At 42.6% G+C, this 6,702-nt stretch overlaps 1 pseudogene; it reads right to left on the bottom strand.

Moving 5' to 3' along the window:
• Positions 1–2,630: 2,630 nt before the first annotated feature.
• On the bottom strand, positions 2,631–6,247 carry LOC123381665 (annotated as a pseudogene).
• Between the last annotated feature and the right edge of the window lie 455 nt (positions 6,248–6,702).

Below are 6,702 nucleotides of genomic sequence, written 5' to 3' on the forward strand. Positions count from 1 at the left end.
CCTCCCAGAGACCTGACAAATCACCCCCACCCAGAGTCAAGAGTATAGTGTGAATTAAACCAGTCCTCAAAAGTGGAGGCATCCACTGCACTGGGTAGGACTCATGGTTTAATCAGCCAAATGATCAGTCTCAAGACTATCTCAAAGGAAAGTGAAATAAAGAGTACAACCCTAACTGCTACAGCGTGGATTTTACAAGGGGCATATTAGAACTGAATAGCATACGATGTCAAAGAACGCAGTAATATTTTCAGAACAAGTATGCCATTTCTCCAGAAAAAATCATTATTGATGTTGGAAGGCTTCTCATATGTATCTTCTCACAATGTGAAGTTAAATGTGTGTATGGGGGGAAGGTGTTTAAGGATGTTGCAACACATTGGGTGACTATCAAAATGACAACTACTGAGCATCTGGTCTCACCTGTTGTGATGAGCTTCCCACCAATGTCCATTCTTGCCAGCCATTATACAAAAATCAAGGGCTAAATCCAGAAACAACAGCAAAAATCGAATGGAGGTTGTTATTATTAAAAGTACACAATAGATAATAAAAATTATGTAACAGATGAAGACGTAAGTTTAAAAGCAATCAACATTCACAAAAAACCACATAACAAAACTTTTAAAAAATCAATTATTTTTAAATGTAAAATATAAATATAAATGTAAAAAAAGCAAGAAAGCCTTTAAAAACAATAAATATTTTTAAATGTAAAGCATGAATATAGGGGCACCTGGGTGGCTCAGTCAGTTAAGCATCTGACTTCAGCTCAGGTTATTATCTCACTTCGTGGGTTTGAACCCCGTGTCGGGCTCTGTGCTGATAGCTCAGAGCCTGGAGCCTGCTTCAGAGTCTGTGTCTCCCTTTCTTTCTGCCCCTCCCCCACTCACACTTTCTCTCTCTCTCTCTCTCTCTCTCTCTCTCTCTCTCTCTTTCTCTCAAAATAAATAAACATTAAAAAAATTTTTTTGAAAAGCATGAATATAAAAAAATGGCCTTAATAAACATTAAGTATGTTTAACTTATGCTATGATATTAAAATCTAAAGTAACTTCAAAGTAAGGACAACACAGATTCATAAAAATAAACCTAGATTTCAAAGTTAGAAATTAGGAATAAAAGAGGTTTTGAATTACAAATAACAAAATGAGCTATTAATACAAGTGATAAAAGGTAAAACTGGCAAAATAAAAAACTAAGAACCTGGGGCACCTGGATGGCTCAGGCAGTTAAGCATCTGACTTCAGCTCAGGTCATAATCTCATGGTTCGTTGGTTTAAGCCCTGCATCAGGGTCTATACTAACAGCTCAGAGCCTGAAGCCTGGTTCGGATTCTCTCTCTCTCTCTCTCTCTCTCTCTCTCTCTCTCTCTCTCTCTCTGTCTCTCTCTCTCTCTCTCTCTCTCTCTCTCTCTCTCTCCCTCTCTGCCCCTCCCCTGTTTGTTTGTGCTCTCGTCAAAAAAATATTTTAAAATTTGGAAAAAATACAAAGAACCTAATCCAAGTTAGCAGGATAAAATATTAGGGACAAAAATAAGAAGAGAAAATAAACACGATTTTTAGAAAATACAGGGAAAGATAGAACATACAGGAAACTCGAAAAGTTAGCAAAGTCCTGAAATGGGCTAAGAATAGCAGATAAAGAACAATTAAAACAGCATGCATCAATTTGTTAATAGTACTCAAAGCCAGGACTATAAAATAAAATTCTTTATTAAAAATAAACACCCTGAAGACAACACCACCTGGAAACACAAGAGTGGTAGGACTCCTATTAAAATAGAAACATCAGCTTGTCCTGTGGAGACGTCTTCAGAGCCTGAGAGGCTGGGAGGACGACCAGAACAAGATGCCCTTCCCTCCTACCTGTCATGTCTGCCCACACCCCAGCTCAGCCCCTCTGCAAACGATCTGTGTGGTGTGTGGTGAGCAGCTTGGCTTGCTAGCCACAGGAACATGGGAAGGTAAACAGTGGGAAATCAGGCCAGAAATACAGGATGAGAAAGACTATACAAGGCTTTGAATCCATACTAAGTCAGTGTTTTCCAAACATGAACATTCATTAAATACAGAGGTTCATCCTGGAGATTGTGATTTAGTAAATCTGGGGAGGGGAGTACAGGGGAGGGGAAGGGGTAGGGGAGTGGGGAGGGGAGATGCTCTGTGATTATCACTTATGACCTTCTTCAAACAGGTTCCAGCCCTTTTAAAAAGTCTCCCCCACCCCAAGTAATTTTGATATTTATCCAAGTTTAAGAAATAATGATTCATGGGGTACCTGGGTGGGTCAGTTGGTTAAGCGGCTCAGGTCGTGATCTCATGGTTTGTGAGATGGAGCCCCAAATCAGGCTCTGCGCTGACAGTGCGGAGGCTGCTTGGGATTCTCTCTTTCCCTCTCTCTCTGCCCCTCCCCCACTCACGTGCACACCCTTTCCCTCTTTCCCTTTCTCTCTCTCTCTCTCTCTCCACCCCACCTCAAAATAAATAAATAAACATTTTTAGGGACACCTGGATGGCTTGGTCTGTTAAGTATCCGACTTCAGCTCAGGTCATGATCTCGTGGTTCATGAATTCAAGCCCTGAGTCGAGCTCTGTGATGATAGCTCAGATCCTGGAGCCTGTTTCAGATTCTACATCTCCTTCTCTCTCTGCCCCTCCCCTGCTCCCGTTCTGTCTCTCTCAAAAGTAAATAAATACTTAAAATTTTTAAAAATAAACATTTTTTTAAAAAAGAATGATTTATGATCTTGAATTCACTAAGACTTTTCAATATCCAGGTATCAAATTCCAAAACATGGGTGAAGAGAAAAATCCTTTGAATAGTGGCAGGTCAGAGTTACACAAACCCAGTAAAAGTTGCAGCCAAGTAAGAATGACACTGGGAACCTGTCGCTTTCATATGAAACTCAACGGTTTTTAAGGTTTTTTGCTACTGCCAAGAACCACCAAATTAAGAGGAAGCCATGAATATACGTGTCACTAGTGGCTTTTAAGTATCAGAACATTGCCAAAATAAACAGCAAGGGTCCTTTGATATTCATATTTCTTGGGGATCAAATGTGTGCACTCCAAGCCATATCTACCTCCTCTGAGACACTGAGAGGATAAAAATTAAGATGATTCAAGGCCTTTTCTTCTCAACTTCAGAAGAGCACAGTGCGCTCTCTCTCTGTCTCTCTCTCTCTCTATATATATATAGCACTGGCACACCTAGGAAATGATTATGTTTGAACAGCACACTGAATAAACTGTAGGGGATTTGGGAGCCTCTGCATAGATATGGTGGAAAAAATTCATTACATTTTCCTTACATCAAATAATTTGAAAATATAAATAAAATATAGAGTTTCAAATGCAATATTGTGGTGGGCAGAGAACGTGCCACTCCAACTCCTCTTCATGGAGAGACTTGGCTCAGGGATTGTCCCACCTTGCCCAGGGACACACTGACAGGGGCAGCTCATATCTAATGGGCAACCAAGCAGGATCTAAGGATCCAACCATAGTGGCCCAATAGGGAACAAGTCCGAGGGGGGCTTGACTGCTCCAGAGCTGCCTGGAGATGGGGTGGCCCAGACTTTGACTGCCTCACAAAGCAGTGTCCTCTGCCCAATCCTGCTCTGGCCTCATTCTCTTCATAGGTGTGGATCCTTAATAAATACCCGGCCCTACAAATTCCCTTTCAGCCTCTGGTCTTGAGGAACCGTCAAATGACAAAGATAAAGAATAATTTTATTTAATAACAAGTTTGATGTCCTTTATTCAAGGGAAAACAATCCATGGATGGGGAGAGTACAGTGCCTCACAAGCAGTGAAACATCTTCCCAAGGGATCTGGGGCAAGAGAAAGTTTTTGTAGCACTTTCCTTCAGATAAACCCCCAGAAGTGGAATTGTTGAATCATATGGTAGTGCTATTTTAAATTCTTTGGGGAACCTCCACACTGTTTTCTACAGTGGCTGCACCAACTTACATTCCCACCAGAAGTGCACAGTGTTCCTTTTTCTCCACATCCTCACCAACACTTGTCGTATTGTCTTTTTCATACGAGCCATTCTGACACGTGTGAGTTGATATCTCATTTTGGTTTTGCTTTGGTTTGGTTTACTGCAGCACTTTATTTTCCTCACATAAGACACATTGCTGGGGCCTAAAGTTCTCACATGACAGTAGAAAACCAAAATTTGCTGTCATCTCCTAAAGAATTGAGAATTTCGTGCGTGCGCGTGTGCGCGCGCGCACACACACACACACACACCACCTTACATAAATTAAAAGGATGACTAAATTTACAGGTGTAAATGCAAACTGTTTCTTGACTCAAGGCAAGCAACAACCCATGGTGTTTTGGGGGAAAACATTAGCTGAGAAAAAAAAGTGGATCTGAAGGCTTAGACCTTTCCAACCCTATCAGATCAGCATGGCAGAAATGACAACTGGTGCAGGACTCTCACCAGCCTCTACAGAAATACTGGAATAGGCAGCTTTTATACAGTAATAACCTGCACAGATCAAGAATCTCATGGTCTGGTAGACTCTCATGAAGCCAATGGATTCCTCTCCCATAAACATGCTCTCATCTCAGCCCTGACGTGATCAAGCAGCATGTACTAAGGTTTTAAGCCAAAGATATACACGGGGTACTAACTGTACAAATGGAACAGTTAACTTGAATACAAGGTCAAAAATAGCAACAAGTTCTAACAATCCAGTGTTAGTTTCATATACACACTTCAAGGACATATTTCTTTTCAAAGGCTTATTCCAGCTTCACGAGGCTAGCATGAGGTGTATATACATTTGGCAGGGAAATTTTACATTCCTGAATTATTTGGATGCATCTGGAAATTATTTGGAAACATTTGATGCATGCAGCAAATGCTATGCATCTGCTTGAAGTCCATTTAGAAGCATTTGTGGAGAACAATGGCAGGGTCTACCTCCTCATATTTCTGCTTATTGATCCACATCCACTGGAGGGTGGACACTGAGGCTAGGATGGAACCCCCATCCACGCTGGGTACTTAACTATGTTCAGGAGGAGTGATGCTTTTGATCTACATTGTGCTGTGGGGCCAGGGCCATGATGTCCTTCCATATCCTGTCAGTGATCCAGGATACATGGTGGTCCCACCAGACAGCACCTTGTATGAGTACAGTGTGTCCTCATCATACTTCACAGTGGAAGTTGAAGGTGGTCCCATGGATGCCACAGGATTCCATAGCCAGGAAAAAGGGCTAAAAGAGCACCTCTGGATACCAGAACTGCTTGTGGCCAATGGTGATCACCTGACTATTGGGCAGCTCATAACTCTTCTCCAGAGAAGAGGAGGATGCAGCAGTGACCCCATCTCCTGCTCCAAGACATAGCAGACCTCCATGATGTCATTCAGGATTTCTTACTCAGCCAGTCTGGTGAAGCTGCAGGCATGCTACATGAGGATCTTCGTGAGATAGTCTTTCAGGTCTCAGCCAGCCAGGACCAGGTACAGGATGCTATGGGGCAGGGCACAGCCCTCATAGATGGGTACTGTGTGAGTGACCTGGCCCCCAGACTCCATAACAATACCAGTGGTATAGCCAGAGGTATACAGGGACAACACGACCTGATGTTCATGTACATAGGCAGAGTGCAGCAGGTCTAAATGTGATCTGAATCATCTCTCAGTTGGCGTTGACATTCAGGGGGGCCTCAGTCAGCAGCCTTGGGTGCTTCTTGGGGTTGTAGAAGGTGTGGTGCCAGATCTTCTCTATGTTGTCTCAGTTGGTGATGATGCCATGCTTGATGGGGTAACTTAAAGGTCAGGATGCCACTCTCGCTCTAGGCCTCATCACCCAAGTGGTCCTTCTGCCCCATGTTCACAATGATGCCCTGGTTTCAGGGGTGCCCAACAGTAGACAGGAACATGGCTTGGGCGGGGGTGGGGGTATCATCCCCCAGCAAAGCCAGCTTTGCACATGCCAGAGCTACAGTCATGATAAGCAGGATGGTTTCTTCTGGTGGAGGTGGTGGGCCCCAGGGTGCCGTGAAGCAGGCGTTGTGGTTTTGATTTGCATTTCCCTGATGATTAGTGATATTGAGCACTGTACATTTTCATATACCGGTTGGCCATCTGTACGTCTTCTTTGAATAAATGTTATTCAGATCCATCCATTTTTAACCTGATTTTTTGTTTTTCTCTTTTTTGCTATTGGGTTGTAGAAGTTCTTTTTTTTTTTAATTTTTTTTTCAACGTTTTTATTTATTTTGGGGACAGAGAGAGACAGAGCATGAACGGGGGAGGGGCAGAGAGAGAGGGAGACACAGAATCGGAAACAGGCTCCAGGCTCCGAGCCATCAGCCCAGAGCCTGACGCGGGGCTCAAACTCATGGGCCACGAGATCGTGACCTGGCTGAAGTCGGACGCTTAACCGACTGCGCCACCCAGGCGCCCCATAGAAGTTCTTTATATATTTAAAAAATTAACCCTTCCTCAGAAAATTTGAAAATATTTTTCTCCCATTCAGGAGTTGCCTTTTCATTTTTGTTGATGGTTTCCCTTGCTATGCAGAAGCTTTTCAGTTTGATGTAGTCTCACTTGTTTATTTTTGCAAATAATTCTTACTAAATAATTGAAAATAATGATGAAGCTCTTATTTATAGACTGCACACATATTACTAGAGCTATCACCATGTAGCTCAATTCAATGTTACTAAAAGT

Source organism: Felis catus, chromosome D4 (assembly GCF_018350175.1).
Source record: "Felis catus isolate Fca126 chromosome D4, F.catus_Fca126_mat1.0, whole genome shotgun sequence".
In the NCBI taxonomy this organism is placed as follows: Eukaryota; Metazoa; Chordata; class Mammalia; order Carnivora; family Felidae; genus Felis; species Felis catus.